Below are 20,622 nucleotides of genomic sequence, written 5' to 3' on the forward strand. Positions count from 1 at the left end.
TTCAGGTGACCAGGCACATGCGCTGCTTTCAGTGAAAGCAGGTTGTGCTGAGCCCAGCCCAGGAGGCGTTTCGTCAGCCTGTAAAGGCTTCGGGACCTGGTGCCGCCCTGGTGATTTATGTATGCCACCACTGACATGTTGTCCGACCGGACTAAGACGTGGCGGCCTTTTATCTGGGGACAAAAACGCCTTAGCGCGTTGTCTACTGCCAGCATTTCTAGACAGTTTATGTGTAGGAGCTTCTCCCGTTCTGACCACTGGCCAAAGAACGGTCTGCCCTCGAGCAGTGCTCCCCACCCCGAGGTGGAGGCGTCCGTGGACACCACCATCACACTCGAGGGAGTCCCCAGACTCACGCCTGACTGGTACCAGTCGGCTTTTTTCCAAGGTTTCAGAGCCGAGACGCATTTCCTGTCGACCCTGAGGCGAAACAGACCAGCGGCCCAAGCCCCGGGCGGAACTCGTGCTTTCAGCCATAACTGCAGTGGGCGCATGAGAAGCAGGCCCAGCTGAAGTACTGAAGATGCTGAGGCCATAAGGCCCAGCATTTTCTGAAACCGTTTGAGCTGGACTATAGAGCCGCGGCGGAAGGATTTCACGGCGCGCTGAATGTTTCAGTCCTCGCTCCGGCGACAGACGTGCTGTCATAGACAGGGAGTCCATCACTGTTCCCAGGAAGGAGATTTCCTGGCTGGGAGACAGCGAACTCTTCGCCCAATTGACTGTGAGACCCAAATTCTCGAGATGCTCGAGTAATGCGGTCTTGTGTTCTATGAGCTCTGATCGTGATCGAGCTAGAATCAACCAGTCGTCCAAGTAGTTCAAAACTCGCATGCCCTGAAGTCTCAGGGGTGCGAGAGCCGCGTCCATGCACTTCGTGAATATACGGGGTGCTGGAGACAGGCCGAACGGTAGGACTGTGTATTGATATGCCTGGCCCTCGAAGGCGAATCTCAAGAATCGCCTGTGACGTGACGCAATCTGTATTTGGAAATAGGCGTCTTTCAGATCTATTGACATGAACCAGTCTCCCTGGCGCACGTGCGCGAGGATTTTGCTGGTTGTCAGCATTTTGAACTTGCGTTTCAGAAGCGCTTTGTTCAATTGTCGCAGATCTAGAATGGGTCTGAGACCCCCGTCTTTTTTCGGTACCAGAAAATATCTGCTGTATACACCCCCTTCGCTCTGAGCCTGAGATAAAGGTTCTATGGCCCCTTTGCTCAGTAGTTTCGCTATTTCGGTTCGAAGTAGATGAGATACTTCGTTGTCCACCGTGGTTTCGACACGCGCCGTGCAACGGCGGGGACGTCGAGCGAACTGTAGCGAATAGCCTCTCTTTATAGTGTTCAACACCCATTCTGATACCCCGGGAAGCATTGCCCATGCATTCGCGTGGATAGCTAGAGGCAGAATGATATCCGGGCTCTGGCCGCGGCACAGCGGCGGCTGCAGAGCTTCGGTGTGCTGAGACATGAACACTGCGTTTAGAGTGCGCGAGGCGGGGGGCGCGCCGATCACGGCGGGCAGGCTGTTCGCACTCACTTTCTCTATGACACATTGTGGAGAGAGAACGAGCGGGACAAGCCCCGTAGGGTTCAGCGTGTCTGTGAGTGAATGTGGGCGCGGGACAGCGGGCACATTTACTGCACTGAAAACACCGTCGGCTTGCGCTGACTGAATATGTGTTGGTTTCGTTTTTACAGAAACCGTGGGACACGCACTGTGTAGTGTTTGTGGGCACTGTGTCGTGGGCACATTCACTACGTTTGCACAATCGACATGAGTCGATTTTATTTGTGCTAGCCCTGAACTGTGGCGGGCTGTGTCTGTGTGTGGGAATGGGCACTGTGACGTGGGCATTCTTACAACACTCATAACACCATCGGCTATGGCCGGGACACCAGAAAATACACTCTTTATTGGATTTATCTGGGTAGCCGTAAAAACGGCTGTTGTGTGCAGGCAAGCGGGCAAATGAACCGACTTGTTGACTGCTAAATACACTGGAACAGTCACATCGCATGGAACTGGACGAGCGAAATGTTTCGGTGAAAATCCGGCCGCAGCGAGATTTGAACACCGTCGCTTTCCTAGGATGGCTAGGAAGGCTTTGAGACCTCGGGCTTGATCTCAATCCTCGGCCGGGGCCCGCGCTGAGGGGGGCGGCGTCCAGCAGAGCGAGAGCGCGGTCTCTGTTCTCGGGCCTGGCGGCGCTGAGAAGCGGCGGCCGGTGGTGCAGGCTGTGGCTGTGAGCTGCGGGCAGACGGCTGTTTCGAGCGACCTGCTGCGGAGCTAGAGCGCTTCGGGAGGAAGTGCTTCATAGCCTGCGATGTCTTCTGAACCTCCTGGAATCTGTCCGCGAAATCTTTGACGGCAGATCCGAAGAGGCCCACTGGCGAAATGGGCGCGTCGAGAAACACAGAGCGCTCCGAATCCGTCATTTCAGACAGCGTTAGCCATAGGTGTCTCTCAGCCACGGTGAGAGAGGCCATGTTCCGCCCAACGGCCTGTGCAGCAGATTTAGCGGCGCGAAGAGCCAGGTCTGTAGCGCTCCTTAAATCCGCAACGCTGATCGATCCCACGCCTTCCTCGTCCATTTTTCGGAGAAGGTCGGCCTGGAAGATCTGCAGGATGGCCATTGTGTGTAGCGCCGACACAGCTTGCCCGGCGGCGGTGTAAGCGCGACCGTGCATGGCTGACGTCACTCGGCAGGCTTTAGATGGCAACACCGTCTGTGCTCGCCGTCCAGCAGAGGGCGGGCAGAGATGTGATGCTACCGCTGCTTCCACAGGAGGAAGAGAAAGGTACCCTCTGTCTTTCGCACCGTCTACAGTGGAGAATGCAGCAGAGACAGATGTACGCATTCTGGCCGAGAAGGGGGCGTTCCAAGACCTCGCGACTTCTTCGTGAAGCTCAGGAAGAAAAGGCGCGGGTCTGGACTGTGATGGGGCGTGGTCCTTCTTGAGGAAACATCCATCCAGTCGGTTGCGCGGGGGTTGCGCGGGCGCCTCCCAGTCGAGGCCGAGGTTGTCGACGGCTTGAGAGAGCAGACGCATCAACTCAGACTCAATGCCCGCTCTTTTCCCGGAAGGCTCGCGAACAGCGGAGGGGAGGTCCACAGAGCTCGCCCAATCTTCGCTGTCCGACGCCAGGATAGAACAAGCCTCGGCTGTTTCGTCGATCTCAATGGCGGAAGCGGTGGCAGACGGCGGCCGCTGTCCATCGGTGAGTGACTCGAGCGATGCCGGCGAAGCTAGCGGGCGAACCGGCGAGCTTAGGCGGGCAGGAGAGGGCTCGGGAACGCGCTGAGCGCGGCGCTTTTTACGGCGCGGCGTCACAGCGGGTTGAAGTGCAGGCTCTGAGAAGGATGCCAGGCGAGTCCTCAGAGTCACCATAGGCATTAGCTCGCAATGAGGGCATCCGCCTTCGACGAGAGCGAGAGCCGCATGATCCTCACCCAGGCAGGAAGCGCAGATGACATGACGGTCCCCGTCGCTGAGTGTGGCTCGGCACGAGCCGCAGGATCTTTGCATCTTTAAAAAGACGCTTGCTCTTTTAGAACAGATAGAAAACAGAGATAGAGTGTGAGTCGCAGCGGCGAACACACACTCAGCAGTGAAAAGGATATGAACGCCGGAAAGCGTAGCAGGTACGGCGGCTGAAGGCGGCGAGGTGCAGGCCAGCGACTTCAGGCTCGAAGGCTCGTCCCGCAGAAGGCTTACAATCAGACGGCGCGGCTTCTCACTCCGGATCCAGCGATGCAGTAGTGCTTCGCTGAAGAGTTGAAAATCAGTTTGTATCAGCCTGTCGAGCGTATTTATAGGCCAAGGCCACGCCTATTCTGGCGGGACGCGACGAAATGGGCGCGAAGTACCCCCATTGGACGTCACGTCACGCAGGGCCTCTCTCGATAGGCTTGCTGCTGTGGCCGCAGGGCAGCCAATAGGCGCGCGAGCCGTCTTGCCTATGTCTGCACGCTGCCGCACAGCGTTTTACATTAATCAAAATTAAAGGATAATTTTTGGCTTCAATATCTCGTGGAAAAGAGGTTTTCCCCATAGCGTAAGATATTACGCAGTACGAGAGATACTCTCGTAAGAGAACTGGTTACACTGTTGTCTTGCGAAAACCAAATAACAGCGCCGTGGGCCGAAACGTGCAGATTAAGGGGCGGTAATATTATAATAAGATCCCCTTCCTACATCAGATGCGGTGCGAAATCTGATTGGCTTATTTTTTGAACATGCTTGCATCGAAATAATTACCATAACAAAGTTACTGAGTTGTCACTTTTCACATTTCCTAGGTTGGTAGATCCACTGGGGACCTGATTATAACACTTAAACATGGAAAAAGTCAGATTTTCATGATATGTCCCCTTTGATGTCTAAATAATCAACTACAACTGCAAAAGAGTTACCAATGTCATGCGGCATAAATAAATTACTTTAACATATACTACCATTCAAAATTTGGGCTCAGTTAGATTTCTTTCTTTCTTTCTTCTTTGAAAAAAAATTTATCAACATGGATGCCTTAAATTGATCAAAATGTTCAGTGAAGACATTTATAATGTTAAAAATGATTTATATTTCTTTATATTCGTTAAAGAATTCTGGGGGGAAAAATAGTTTCCACAAAAGGATTTAGCAACACAACTCGTTTCAACATTGATCATAAGACTTCAACCCAAATCAGCATATTATAATGATTTATGAAGGATCAAGTAGCCTAATCGCTGCTGAAAATTCAGCTTTACCATCACAGGAATAAATTACATTTTAAAATATATTACAATAGAAAACGAATCGGTTACCTAATGTATCCTCGGTTCTCTCTAGATGAGGGAACGAGTATTGCGTAAGTTTAGCTTACGCTACGGGAAAGATTAATCTTCTCGAGACATTGAAGCCAAAAATTATCCTTAATTTTGTAGCCAGCCTGACCGTCGAAGGCGAATCTCAAGAATGCCTGTGACGGGGAATTATCTGAATCTGAAAATAGTCATCTTTCAGATCGAGAGAGATAAACCAGTCCCTCGGGCGAACGTGCGCGAGGAGTTGTCTGGTCGTAAGCATTTTGAACGGTCTTTTCAAGAGAGCCTTGTTCAAATGCCTCAGATCCAAAATAGGTCTGAGAGCCCCGTCCTTCTTGGGCACGAGAAAATAACGGCTGTAAAATCCGGACTCGCTCAGGGAAGGCGGTACCAGTTCTATGGCCCCTTTGCACAACAGCTTTGCTATTTCTGAGCGTCGATGTGCTCCTTCCGCGCTCACTGTCGTCGCGGTCCGTGCTCGAAATCGTGGGGGACGGCGAGCGAACTGTAACGCATAGCCCTGTCTTATTGTGCTTAGCACCCATTCCGATACCCCTGGAATCGCTTCCCATGCTTTTATGTGTGCGACTAGGGGCAGAATGGACTCCGGGCTCTGATCGCCGCGCTGGGCGGGCTCGAGAAACTGAACCGGAGAAATGGACAGCGATAGTTTTGTATATAGCGTCCCGATCGCTGTAGATGGGGAGCGGCTTGCGATCACTTCGTGATGCGCGGGCGGCGCCGTGGGAGGTGTGTATGTTAGTAAGCGTGGGCGCTTGCGAGCGGGCATGGGACTTACATTCATACTTTGACCGGTGTGTAGCCGCACTTCGCGGCGCGCAATAAGCGGTGTGCGTGTATGCCAGTAAGCGTGAGCGCTTGGGAGCGGGCACGAGACTTACGTTCATAAACCGGCTGATATGAGGCTGCACATAGTGATGTGCGAGCGGCGCCGTGGGCGAGGCGTGTGTTAGTAAGCGTGAGCGCCTGTGGGCGGGCACGAGACTTACGTTTATAGCCGGGTTGATATGGGACTGCACCTTGTGATGCGTGAGCGGCCCCGTGGGCGAAATGCATGTCAGTAAGCGTGAGCGCTTGTGAGCGGGCACGAGACTTACAACCTGCTTGATATGAGGCTGACTTGGCCATGTGATAGAGCGGGCAGGAGATAGATGTGGGCATGGACACGTGGGCATATCTCCTATAGTTAACACTCGAGAGGCACTTGCCAGCTTTATGTGAGTGGGCTCTGTGAGTGACACGGGAAGTGCTGTATTTGTGTGTAGGGGCGGGCATTTGGGCGCGGGCGCTTTCTCTACACTTAAAACACCATCAGCGTGAGCCGGATAACCAGACATTTTGCTCTTTATGTGAGTTTTCTGAGTCGCCGTAAAAACGGCAGTTGTGTGCAGGCGAGCGGGTCGTGTTACCGGCTCGTTGGCTGCTGAATAAACCACTGCAGTAGCCTGTGTTAAGGGGACTGACAGGGCGAGAAGCTTTGACGGTGGTCCGGCCGCGGTGAGACCCAACCGTCTTTTCCCTCTTGGTGTTGCTAGAAGGGCTTCACGTGCTCGGGTTTCAACGCGTTCTTGGTCCGCGGTCCACGTGGGGGGTGCGGTCCATGGCGGCTGGTCGAGCGCGATCTGGGGCAGCCGCCCCGTCAATGCGCGGAATGGCTTTGCTGGTTGGACTGCCTGGGCTGTGTTGGGCGCTGTGAAGAAGCTCAAGCAGGCGGCTGGTCACGTGGGTGACCTGCAGCGGAGCTAGCGCAACGAGGCAGGAATAAGTTCATGGCCTGGGAGGTTTTCTGTACCTCTGAAAAACGGTCGACGATCCCGTCCACCGCAGGGCCAAAGAGACCAGTGTGAGAGGGGGACGCGTCGAGGAAAGTGGAGCGCTCAGACTCTCTCATGTCTGCCAGTGTCAACCAGAGATGCCTCTCTGTTACAGTCAAAGAGGCCATGCATTGCCCCCAGGGCTTGAGCAGCTGACTTCGTAGCGCGCAGGGAGATATCGTCACGCTTCTCAAGTCCGTAATGGCCGCTTGGTCCGGGCCTTTCTCGTCCCACTCACGGAGGATATCGGCTTGTAGGATCTGCAGGACAGCCATTGAATGCAGGGCGGAAGCTGCTTGTCCGGTGGCGGCGGCGGCGTAAGCGCGACCGACAAGGGCGGAGGTGGTCCTGCAGGCTTTTGACGGCAGGGCAGACTTTGAGCGCCATCTCACGGTGGGCGGGCAAAGGTGCGCGGCCACCGCTTCATCGACCTTGGGGATAGAGCTGTATCCTTTCTCAGCGGCGCCATCCTCCTGGGAGAGCGACGCGGAGACGGAAGAATGGAGCCTCGAGGAGAAAGGTGCATTCCACGACTTAGATAGCTCTGGGAGGAAGGGGGCAGGCCTGGCTCAGGGCGCTTGGCGTCGACGATGAAGAAAGCAGCCGTCGAGTCTGTTGGTAGCGGGCTCCTTAGGCAGTGACCACTCGAGCCCGAGTCGGTCAACGGCCTGCGAGAAAAGGCGCATCAGTTCAGCGTCCACTCCAGCGCGGGTCCTGCCGGATTCCTGGATGGAGGAGGCGGCGGAGTGATGAGAGCCCGACCACTCCTCGCTATCCAAAGCCAGGATGGAACAGCTGTCCACTGTGGCGAAAACTTCTGCCTCGTCATCCGACACGACGGCAGCGCGGGCTTCGGCCGGCAGCTGCGCGTCGGTGAGGAGAGGTGGAGAAGGCGAGGGCCAGGCTCGAGGGAGGGGCTCAGGCGAGCACGTCGCAACGGCCACCGGCGGCCTTTGAGAATGGCGCTTCTTCCTGCGCGGTCCTACAAAGGGCGGAGAGACAGCTTCCTCTGTGAAAGCTTTGAGTCGAGCCCGCAGGGGTCAACATCGAAAGCTCCTCGCAGTGCTCACATCCTCCAGACGAGAGGGCAAGAGCAGCGTGTTCCTGGCCCAGGCAGAGAGCTCAAACCATGTGGCGGTCTCCGGCGCTGAGCTGGGCTCTGCAGGAATCTCATCTTGAAAAAGACGTCTCGCTGCTCTTTTAGAAAAGAAGGCTTAGAAAAGGATATGCTGCCGGATGGCGTAGCTCGCACGGCAGGCTGAAGGTGGCGAAGACGGCCGGCTTCTTCAGGCACTGTCCTAAGCTGGCTAGTCGCGTTTCAACGGCGGCGTCGGCTTCTCAAGATCCAGCGATGCGGAGAGCTTCGCTGAAGAGATGAAAAATAAGAGAATTCAGCCTACGAGCCCCGCTTATATACGCTAAGGACGCTATGAGGGCACGAGCGCCCTACATTGGACGTGACGTCACGCCGGGCTCACTGCTAGGCTGCATGCAGTTGCCGCAAGGCAGCCAATGAGCTCGCTAGACAGCCTGCTATAGGTCTGCTGGCTGCCGCACTGCGTTGACAATACAAAATTATGGATACATTTTGGCTTCAATATCTCGAGAAGATGAATCTTTCCCGTAGCGTAAGCTAAACTTACGCAATACGAGAGAACCTCTCGTGAGAGAACAGCTATTTTAAATAGTAAATGATATTCCACAATATTAGTGTTTTTACAGTATTTTTGAACAATAGTGTACAAGCTACATTTAAATATTTAGTGTTGCATGTGCACAAATGGAGGTTATTAGCTTAATCGTTTCACTTAGTAAATAAATAATATTCTGTATTTCAGCACTCTACAGCAGCTGAGTTGCTGTTTTATAAATTAAGAAAGATCACACATAAGGGGCCAACATAAAAAAAAGAAGCACTGCTGTGAAATATGCACATGTGGTGGTGAGTGCCATCGTGTGAGGAAAAAAGACTTCAGGCCACACCATTGTGTTCCAGGTGGTTCCAGTTTCAAGCCTCCCTAGTGTGCATTCTCGGTGTCAATGCAGGGCTGAAAGCTGTGTGGGGGATGGACCAGCACTCCGTCTGACATCAGGAGCTCATGAGTTAACTCATGCCCCTTTTCCACCAAAAAATAACTGGTTCGGAACTGGTGCTGGTTCAAAGCTGGTTCAAGGTTGGTTCAACTTGTGAACCTTCTCAGAACCTGTTTGTTATTAGAGAGGCCAGCGAATGACGTTGTTAGCTAGAAACACTTGCGCCAACTTCAAGCATAACAATTACAATGGCGGACTACATCGTCTTGCTGCAAATATTTCTCCTGGCTTTGCGATCCTATATTGGGGTCAGACCAGAAGACGTTTAGAACACATTTATTTTCGGGGTTTACAACCCCGCCCTAAGCCCCCGACGTAAGCATGACGTGGTAAAAGAACGGTTCTAGTCCAGCAAAGAGTTGGTGCCGCTTTGGAACCAATTTTCCTGGCCAAGAACCGGTTCTTTGGCTGTCGAAAAAAAAAAAAAACTGGTTCGTGAGTAGGCACCGGCTCCGAACCGGCTCTCAAAATGCTTTGGTGGAAAAGGAGTATCAGTGATACAATTTATTGGAGATGGGGATCTACACTATATGTGACTCCCAGTCTGGGCTATTAATGGGGAAACTCCATCCTTATTGGTGTTAATATCAAACTGACTGATTTAGTTCTGTCCTGACTCAAAATGCCTTGCACTGTAATTAAATAGTCTGTGCACTCTGAAATTTGAAAGATGAAAGCTCCCCTGTTGTGTTAGCAAAACAGCTAAACACAGAGCAATAAAACTTTGAGTACCGGTATAATAAATGTGAAACCTTTGTAAGACTGTACACAAGATATTGAAGGAATAGTTCACACAAAAATGAAAATTCTTTCATTATTCATTCATCCTCTTCTTTTGAAAGCTGTTGGTCCCTCTTTTGGGCAATATAATGAAAGTCAATAGGGTCTGATGTTGTTTTGGTCCCCATTGACATTCATTGTTAGGAGAAAAAAACTATAATACTACAAAAAATAAAACTACAAAAAACTAAGAAAGAAGGAGGATAAAAAGGAAAAAGAACCTAATGAGGGGGAGTAAATGAAGATAGAATTACATTTTTTGGATTAATTATCCCTTCACTGAAAATAATGAAACAAAGCTAATATTTACAGAGAAACATTTTCCATTATTAGTCAAAAATTGTATCATCTTTTTTCCTTTGAATAATCCAAATGACAAATTTGGTATGCCTGTTGTCACTTGACTTTCTCAATTTTCAAAAACCTGTATCAGGATCTAGTGAATGAAAGGCCATGAGTTTAAATGACTTCATCTAATAACTCTGAGGACGGAACCCAAAATCACGTCAAGCTTTCACGTTTTTCCCAGAAAGACAGTCTCTTTACAGTGGAAGGTCCTTTGATAAACCACAAGCACATGGTGAAATACTGTGTGCCGTTTTGAAGTCTCTAATTGGCTCCTTGTTTTGAATAAAGGAAACATGATATAAGTGATTCCTTATGGGTTGTTGGACACTAAAAAAACAAAACAGAACAATCCCATCATGTGCTTCTAAATCAAAGATGTAATTCATCCACTGTCAAGCACCAAATAATTGATCAATTTTGACAATCAGTTTAATTCAGTGGTCTTATGAAAAACTGATTGTCATGGTTTAAAAAAAGAGATTGGTTATTGCAGAGTTTGCAAAAAGCTTCACATTCACGTGCATCTTGAGAATTTAAGTTGAAGGCTAAATTTGAGGTTAACAATTGTCTTATCGGTCCTTTCTATAAGTAGTGTACTATATTTAACTAGAAGCCTTCAACTGTCACTTTCAGTATTTATTATTAGTATTACACACACTTGTCTCTGAAAACGTCCTGTGCATTTAAATGCTAGACTTGCTTGTGGTTTGTATGTTATGAGAGTGTCTGTTATGGACTGGCATGTCAGGAAAGGTGTGGTGTATGCAAAAACTGCACTACGCCCAGAAGACTGCGCATCAAAAAACCCACCTAAACCACAAATGCTTCCCTTGCAGAGCCACATAACCGTCTTGACTAATGGAATAAGACCGTCACTTGCTTCTCTGTCCTTTGACAATATAAGTGTTGCATTTTTCCATAAAACAACACAGAAGATTTATTGTGAAGTGTGCACCAAGTTTGTTTTTCTTTAAATCTATGAACATTGTTTAGAGGAATATATCTTCCAAAAAAATTTTTTGCATCATTTCTTGGTTAACATTGTTGGTGGATATGCTTCCCTTTCGAACGGTCACTTCGTATTGCGTAGCTATACGCAGTGGGGGGAAACTCCTTTTCCTCGATTTACTGAAGCTTTTGTGTAAAACGCATTTGCAGCTGCACAGCTAGCACATTGAGCGTCTGGCTCGCTCATAGGCTGTGCTGCGGCAACTGCACATCCAATGGCGCGGGCGCCTCTGACGTGCGACCAATGATCTAGCCCTGTGTCATTACACATCAGAGCCTGCCAAGGGGGGCGTGGCCATAGCCTATAATATTCCCCCGAATTCGCCATTATAGCAGATTTTACTCCTTCAGCGACAACTTCATGTCTCTGACTGTTTTACTAAGCCTTTCGCCGTTGAACGAGCCCTTCAGCCTGAGCGTGCATTATCTCCGCAGACTACGCCTTCTCATCCGTTTTCTCCTGACGCCGTCTCACCTGTGGCTATCCGGCGACAACGCTATATCCTTTCTATTTTATATTCTTTGTTTAAGTGTACGAGGCGTTGTTTCAAATGCCTCGCTCATCTTGTGCCACGTGCGGATGCACGCGTCACAGGCCTGGGAAACCCCCATGCTGAACCACACTCTATGATGGAGGCTGCTCTCTCTGCGAGAGTATGCCTGTTTGGTCATAATTGCATCATGCGCTCGCGGCTATCTCTCCTTGTGGACGGCGAACCGCCTCTCGCGCTTCACCCCGTTTCTTCCCTCGTCGCCTAGACCTAAGAAGCGGGCGGGTAGATGCTCACGCGGCTAGCTCTATTTACAACACGAGAGCTACCCCGCCCTAAAAGTACATCTCTCCTTTGGGACGGCAAACCGCCTCTCGCGCTTCCCACCCCCGTTTCTTCCCTCGTTGCCTTGACGGAAGAAGCGCATGGGTAGATGCTCACGCGGCTATATCTCGTTACAACACGAGAGCTACCCCACCCTAAAAGTACATAATGCGCTCGCGGCTAGCTCTCCTTTGGGACGGCAAACCACCTCTCGCGCCCCCCCCCCCCCTCCATTTCTTCCCTCGTCTCCTCGACGGAAGAAGCGCGCGGGTAGATGTTCGCGCGGCTAGCTCTCTTTACAACACAAGAGAGCTACCCCGCCCTAAAGATACATCATATGCTCGCGGCTAGCTCTCCTTTTGGACGGCAAACCGCCTCTCGCGCTTCCACGTGTTTTTCCCTCGTCGAGCCTCGACGGAAGAAGCGCACGGGTGGATGTTCGCGCGGCTAGCTCTCTTTACATCACGAGAGCTACCCCACCATCTGCACATCACACGGAAGAGCATTTCGAACTGAAATGTTATTTTCCTTTGCGTGCCCACTTCCTTCCCTCATTTTGCAGCGATGCAAGAAGAGCCCGGTCAGATGTGCATGAGGCTATCTCTCTTTACGACAACAAGAGATCTACCGTTTACTTACATTCTGTTCATCACGCAGAACCTTCTCCGTGATTCAGACACAACAGCGCAGTTTTCATGCCAGGAATCAACCATTCTGAAAATGTTGTCTCTCACTGCAAAAGCTATAAGAGCTCTTCTCTGTCAATCCCCCCTGTGGTCACTGGTGGATTCTGAGATTCTCACTACATAGACCCTAGTTCGGATCTCGGCTCCGCTGAATTTATTTATTTTTTCACGAGACACTTCTCACAGCTCCCTGTCCTACTCAGGAGGCTGGAGATTTTATTATTGTCAACAGGCCCGCTGCACTGCGTGCGCCTCTACAAACAAACGCTGTTGTCACGGCGACCCACATAAAGCACAAAAAGAGTATGTTCACAATCACAACATACGGGTTCACAGTCCCCCTTCACTAGGCGGCCCTCTCCCAGTTGTTACACTGACTTTCCCAGGAAAAAGCCTGTGCAGTCAGTCGAACACTCAGTATGTGGACAAAGTTTCGCAATCACAACACACGGGTTCGCGGCCCCCCTCCACTAGGTGGACCCTTCCCTGTTGTAACACTGACTTTCCCCCAGGCAAAAGCTTGTTCAGTCAGTCCAACACTCAGTATGTGCACAAATCACAATGTAAGCCACGTGGGTGCCGGCCTGGCAAGCCACCCCCAGTGTGTCAAGTTGGGTCATAAACACTATAAAGCGAAGCTACTCGCTCCAAATCACTCGCTCCAAATCGCTCGCAGACCCTCAAAGTTTCAGGCGGTCATCGAGATTTCGGTGAGAGGCAGCGTGGGTCACGTGCTTCGCGCCGAAGTGCAGAATTTATTAGCAAAAGAGCCAGTCTCAGACCCATACTAGATTTGAGACATTTGAACAAGGTTCTCATGAGACGGTCCTTCAAAATGTTAACTATCAAACACATCCTCTCGCAAGTTTGCCCGGAGGATTGCTTTGTTACAGTGGATCTGAAAGATGCATACTTTCACATTCAGATAAACCCTAGTCACAGGCCATTCTTGAGATTCGCCTTCGAGGGTCAGGCTTATCAATACACCGTTCTGCCGTTCGGTCTGTCATTAGCACCCCGTACATTCACGAAGTGTATGGATGCAGCGCTCTCTCCGCTAAGACTTCAGGGAGTGCGCGTGCTAAACTATCTCGACGACTGGCTGGTGCTGGCACAGTCGAGAGCTGAGCTAATGGCTGACAGGGATTTGATTCTCGGCTATTCAGAATGTCTGGGTCTCACAATCAATGTTACAAAGAGCAAACTGAACCCCAGCCAGAGCGTGGTCTTTCTGGGCACAGTTATAGACTCCGTGACAATGACAGCGCACGCTCTCAGTCAGTGCAAACGCTTGCAGCCTCATTCAGAGTGCGCGCCCCTAAAGAAATTTCAGAAACTTCTCGGTCTCATGTCAGCAGCATCATCAGCACTCCGGATCGGATTACTGTGCCTGCGCCCACTGCAGCACTGGCTGAAACGCCATGTGCCAACCCTTGCATGGCAGTCAGGCAGCCTGCGCATCATGGTGAATCACGGTTGTTAAGGACCCTGATTCCCTGGCGGGCTCAGGACTGGTACCACGACTGTGTGGCCATGGGAGTAGTTTCCAGGAGGAAAGTGTTTTTTACAAATGCATCCAACCTGGGTGGGGAGCGCTGCACGAGGGCAAGCCTGCTTCCGGCCTCTGGTCGAGCACGGAGCAGAGCTTACATATCAACTGTCTGGAAATGAAAGCAGTTGGTTTGGCCCTGAAAGCATTTCTGTCAAACCTCGTCTTCCACGAGGTCACCACGTCTTAGTCCGCACGGACAACATGTAAGTGGCGGCCTACATAAATCATAAATTCATTGAAAAAGTAGTTTTCAATCAGCTGAACAATTTCTTAAGCTCGAATGGATACTTTGACAATTTTCAATCTGGTTTCCGACCACAGCACAGAGACAGCGCTCATAAAGATAATAAACGATATTCGCTTAAATACTGATACAAGAAAATTATAAGTTCTGGTACTACTCGACCTCAGTGCTGCATTTGACATTGTCGATCACAACATACTTCTTGACAAGCTGGAAAACTGGGTCTGGCTTTCTGGGATAGTCCTAAAATGGTTCAGGTCATACTTAGGAGGCAGAGGTTATTATGTGAGTATTGGAGATCATAAGTCTGAGTGGACATCCATGACATGCGGAGTCCCTCAAGACTCAATTCTTGCGCCACTCCTATTCAACCTGTACATGCTCCCAATGAGCCAAATAATGAGAAATAACCAAATCGCTTACCACAGCTATGCAGACGACACACAGATCTACTTAGCCCTATCGCCTAACGATTACAGCCCAAATACACTCCCTGTTCCAATGCATTGATGAAGTAAACAATTGGATGTGCCAAAACTTTCTTCAGTTAAACAAAGACAAAACTGAAGTCATTGCGTTTGGAAACTAAGATGACGTTCTCAAGGTGAACGCATACCTTCAGTCTAGGGATCAAACACCTAAAAATCAAGTTAGGAATCTTGGTGTGACTCTAGAGTCAGACCTTAGTTTCAGGAGTCATGTCAAAGCAATAACTAAATCAGCATACCATCACCTGAAAAATATTGCAAGAATTAGATGCTTTGTTTCCAGTCAAGACTTAGAGAAACTTGTGCATGCTTTCATCACCAGCAGGGTGGATTATTGTAATGGACTCCTCACTGGCCTTCCAAAAAAGACCATAAGACAGTTGCAGCTCATACAGAACGATGCTGCTGGGATTCTGAGCAGAACCAGAAAATATGAACACATTACACCAGTCCTCAGATCTTTACACTGGCTGCCAGTCACATTTAGGATTGACTTTAAAGTATTATTACTGTTATATAAATCACTCAATGGCCTAGGACCTCAATACATTGCAGATATGCTCAGTGAATATAAACCCAACAGATCACTCATATCATTAGGATCACATTGGCTTGAAATACCAAGGGTTCACTCTAAGCATGGCGAGTCCGCTTTTAGCTACTATGCCAGCCACAGCTGGAACCAGCTTCCAGATGAGATCAGATGTGCTCCTACAGTAGTCACATTCAAATCCAGACTCAAAACACATCTGTTTAGCTGTGCATTTACTGAATGAGCACTGTACCACTGTTCGTCCGACTGCTCGTACTGTATTTTATTTTTATTTTTTATTCTAAACTGTTTTAATTATTCTGTATTTTATCTTTTATTCTAAACTGTTTTAATTATTCTGATTTCTTTTGATTATTTTAATTTCTTCTATGTAAAGCACTTTGAATTACCATTGTGTATGAAATGTGATATATAAATAAACTTGCCTTGCCTTGCCTATGAGCGAGCCAGATGCTCAATGTGCTAGCTGTGCAGCTGCAAATGTGTTTTACACAAAAGCTTCAGTAAATCGAGGAAAAGGAGTTTCCCCCGACTGCGTATAGCTACGCCATACTCGTTCCCTATCTCAGGGAACTGAGGTTACGATAGTAACCGAGTAGTTTTCCACAGTAATTTGAAATATTAAAACAAACCAACTTGTGGACAGGACAAGATTATTTGTTTTATGTCAACAGAGCATTCAAAATTTAGCTATGCATTCCAGCATGTGTGTCAGAAATGCATTGATTTATAATCTACTTCGAAACTGGATTCTAAATTGGATGATTTAGCAGATGCTTTCACCCAACGCAATTACAATAGAGGAACAAAGCAATTCATTATAGAGCCAATAATATTTGTAGTATTCAATGACAAGTTTATTAACCGGAGGTTAACTTGTTTTTTTCTGAGTGACAACCACAAAACTAAAGACTCATAACTCCAAAACTATAGTTAGGAGAGTCAAAAAGTAGGTATAGTTTGATAGATATATAGCGCCCCATGACGCTTTGCGCGAATTATGGGTGTAACTTCCGTTAAACTGTAAACAATCAGTGAAAGACTAGCTCCGACTCCTCCCCGTGGATTTCATGTTCCGCGGTGAGAACCATCTCCTTTTTAATATTTTTCACATATATTAAGCATATGTAAATATATTTTTATTGCAAATATTTAAATATATTTATTTTCTTAATATGTCAATATGTTTAGATATCCATCTATGTAAAAACATTAATGTTCAATATATGTGCATATATTAATTTATAATATTTGTTAATATATTAGTTATCTGTATATGTAAATATATTAATTTATACTATATGTTAATATATTAGTTATCTGTATACTGTATGTAAATATATTTAGAAATGTACTGTTCAAATATTAAGTAATGCCCCATAGCATGAGTTTCTCCATATGTAAATATTTTCATATATATATATATATATATATATATATATATATATATATATATATATATATATATATATATATATATATATATGTTAGCCTCCCCTGTAAATCAAACAGTCAAAATGCTATTTTCCAGGAATGCAAAGATGTTGACCTAGTGGACATAATCAAAATGTGTTAGTTATTGGACAATGCATTAAGGGGTTACAGAGAACACCTACAACTTAAACATAATGTGGAATTTTTATTTATGTTAACAAAAAGTAAAAGTACACAGCATATATAAAATTATCTGCACAATAACAAAATGATTATAAGTATACCAAAAAATAAAATAATAAATAAATAAATAAAAATATAGTCTTTTTCTCAGGCTACTTTCCTGCCGGGACACGTCCCCTCAGTCGGAGGGGCAAAACATCCTTAAGCATTACTGGCTTTAATGAGAGAAATTGCAAAAACAGGAGTAAAACAAGTAACAAAAATTGTTGCAGTTGGACTCGACTTTATACAACTTACCAAAAAGACTGTGGTCAATGGACATTGACATATGCCCAGGAATCGGGTTAATAAAAACTGACAAGAACTTTACAGTTATCCAGAATATTAGATGGTAAATATTTAATTGATGAGTTGCCAATACAATATATGACCCAGGATATGATTTCACCCCTAAATTCAACATAATTTTAACCCATTCACTCCATGTTTTGCTGCCTGGATCCCAGGTGTTTTTGCGAATTGCAGCAATCTATTCGCTTCTCTTTTCTGTAACTTTTGGCAGTCTGTAAAAAGATAGTTCTTGTTAAATCTATTTGTACAGTCGAACACACAGCTCTCAAGTGCATACCCTCTTATTCTGGAACCTCAGGTCTGACAAATTATTATTCATGGCCTGGCCCAACTGTACAACAGTTGCCTTCTCATGCCGATTTATGGCAGCCTCTGTAAAAGAAAACAAGAAAGAATGTTTGTCAGTGGTTACTTGAGGTGGTTCTGGCTAGATTGCTTCAGACATACTACGTTCCATTGTTTCTGACCACAGCAAGTGGATGGTTTTTTTAAATGGCGTCCCAGATAGCTTTGGAGGATTTTATGTTTGTTCAGAGCATTTTGTTTAGTAAACGAGGCACAGTGTAATGGAAAGTTCACAAAGAAACCGTTGTTAAAAGAAGCAGCGACTGTAGTAAATTAAGTAAATTATTAAGTAGATTATAAGTAATAATATAATAAAAAATGAGTAAATTATTAACATTAGGTGTTCATGTGACAGGCTATTTCAGGGTATACAGGGTATTTCTGTAAAGTTTCAGCTGTAAATGTATATGAAGGACAACTCTAGGAAGAGTGTATGATGGTCTTGCTTAAATTGCAGCCTAATGCATTTTTTAAAAGTTTTAATGTAAAAAAACAATAATAGCTTACCGTGAAATGATGTAGTCTTTCCTTCACAAACGAATCCATTTGTCTAAAACATAAATCTGTGACCTTACCCTAAAGGCAATGATTATATTATATAGGGTTAGTATTTGGGCAGTTTTGTATGTCCATCTAGTGTTGGTGTCATCGGAAGTCTACACAAGTGAGCTGAATCCAAACTGGAAGTGGCTTAATATCTAATAACCTTGGGATGGGCATACCAAGATAAAAACAGGAAATCAAAAGAAGAAAGATTAGCATAGCTGGAGAGCTACACAATTAATCATTAAAATATCACGATTTTGATTCACTCACACACGCGGTCTTATTCTTAAATGACAATGATTCAGTTAGCTCTATTACACCGGTTTCACATCATGTGCATTTTGCACCACAGGTCCAGTAGTCCCTATTTTTGCTTACTTAGGTTTATGTGGTATAAAATTACAATCAGATTTTTTCAAGATCCCTTAGTAAATGTATTATTTGTCCTCACTGCTCAGAGAACAGAGAGTCTCTTTGGAATAGACTACATATGCTACAGTATTAGGTGGTGTAACGATTTACTCGTTTTCTCGATGCATCGATTACAAATTTCTTAAGATGCATATGCATCGATCTTGAAACAGGTATTTTGAATCGAGAATCGTTTATTTCGGTCAATATTCGATTTAAAATGCTAAGAATCAAATAATACGCGATTCTATAGAGATTCAGTGCTTTAAAATGTATAAACATTAAATGACTACATGCGCAAATTAATGGAGTGTCATGGAACACACACAGGAGGCGGAAAAATCCAAGTGCAGTAATTTATTAAATAAAGGGTAATCCAAACTCGTAGTAATTCAGGCATGGGGTCAAAATCCAAATAGGCAATTCAAGGCACAAGACAAAACAAGAACGGGCAGATAAAGATTGGAAGTGTGGACATAAAACAACGACTCCGTACACATACAAACACAGACAGGGAATATATACACATATCTAACAAGACTAACACAGAACAGCTGGGAACAATGATTACGGGGAACAGCTGAGTGCAATGAACTGATGAGTGACAGTGACAGACAGAATGCTGGGAATTGAAGTCAAATGTGAAGGACACAGTGAGAACGAGGTCCTCTAGTGATCAAGGCTGTGACCAGGGTTTGAAAATTAGTGAGGTCCTAATTTTGAAGGACACCGTGCCGTGTATAAGTAATAATATAATTATTACTTATTAATAATTACTTATTAATGATTGCTGCAATTCGCAAAAACAGCTGGGATCCAGGCAGCAAAACATGGAGTGAATGGGTTAAAATTATGTTGAATTTAGGGGTGAAATCATATCCTGGGTCATATATTGAATCCTTCCAACCACTATAGATAGATTCTCAAATAGCTTACCTGATCTATCTCAGCTGCGCAGTGCACCCAAACAAACAGATGAACTAGAGGAAATGACTAGCAGTTTGAGCACCATGTTCTCTAGTACACTAGATATTGTTGCACCAATTAGATTAAAAAAGGTAAGAGAGAAAACTAAAGCACCATGGTACAACAGTGCTACGCATGCAATCAAGAGAGAAACTCGTAACTTAGAGCGTAAATGGAAACAAACTAATTTAGAGGTCTTTAGAATCGCGTGGAAAGACAGTATGTCACGTTATAAAAAGGCTCTAAAAGCAGCAAGGGCTGAGCATCTCCGCAAACTAATAGAAAATAACCAAAATAATCCAAGGTTTTTATTCAACACCGTGGCTAGACTAACAAATAAACAAACATCACCAGAGCAAAATATTCCATTACAATATAGTAGTAATGATTTTATGAATTACTTCAATGAGAAAATAGAAAGCATCCGAAACACAATTGTAAATATACAATCCTCTATGATGTCTTATGATTCAGCCTCAATTATGGCCCCTCTAGAACAACTACACCGATTTACAACTATAGGACAGGAAGAGCTAAATAAACTTATCATTGCATCGAAACCAACAACATGTTTATTAGATCCAATACCCACTAAACTACTGAAAGAAGTGTTACCTGTAGTCGAAGAGCCTCTTCTTAATATTATTAACTCGTCTTTATTTTTAGGTCATGTTCCAAAAATATTCAAGCTGGCAGTAATAAAACCTCTCATTAAGAAACCGCAATTAGATCCAAATAACTTAGCAAATTACAGACCCATCTCAAATCTTCCATTTATGTCTAAAATACTAGAAAAAATTGTGTCCGCTCAATTGTGCTCTTTCTTACAAGAAAATGATATCTATGAAAAATTCCAGTCGGGATTCAGACCGCATCATAGCACAGAAACTGCGCTAGTTAAAATTACAAATGATTTACTTTTAGCTTCTGACCAAGGCTGTATCTCAATACTAGTTCTACTCGATCTAAGCGCTGCGTTCGACACTATCGATCATAAAATACTCCTGGATCGACTACAAAACTACACTGGTGTTCAGGGACAGGCATTAAGCTGGTTTAGATCTTACTTATCAGACCGTTACCATTTTGTCTGTCTAAATGGGGAAAAATCAAAGATAACGTCAGTAGACTATGGAGTGCCGCAAGGATCGGTGTTAGGCCCTCTGC

General features: G+C 46.2%; 1 long non-coding RNA gene across 1 annotated transcript; it reads right to left on the reverse strand.

Annotated features, from left to right (window-relative positions):
- Positions 1 to 16,845: 16,845 nt before the first annotated feature.
- Positions 16,846 to 18,088, reverse strand: LOC143724045 (uncharacterized). Its single transcript, XR_013197280.1, has 2 exons — positions 18,040 to 18,088; positions 16,846 to 17,559 (listed from the first exon to the last, which is right to left on the reverse strand). It is a non-coding gene; the product is annotated as an uncharacterized LOC143724045 (long non-coding RNA).
- Positions 18,089 to 20,622: the final 2,534 nt, after the last annotated feature.

The sequence above is a fragment of the Siphateles boraxobius genome, unplaced genomic scaffold, assembly GCF_051911475.1.
Source record: "Siphateles boraxobius isolate OS27281-9 unplaced genomic scaffold, OSU_SipBor_1 7, whole genome shotgun sequence".
Classification (NCBI taxonomy): Eukaryota; Metazoa; Chordata; class Actinopteri; order Cypriniformes; family Leuciscidae; genus Siphateles; species Siphateles boraxobius.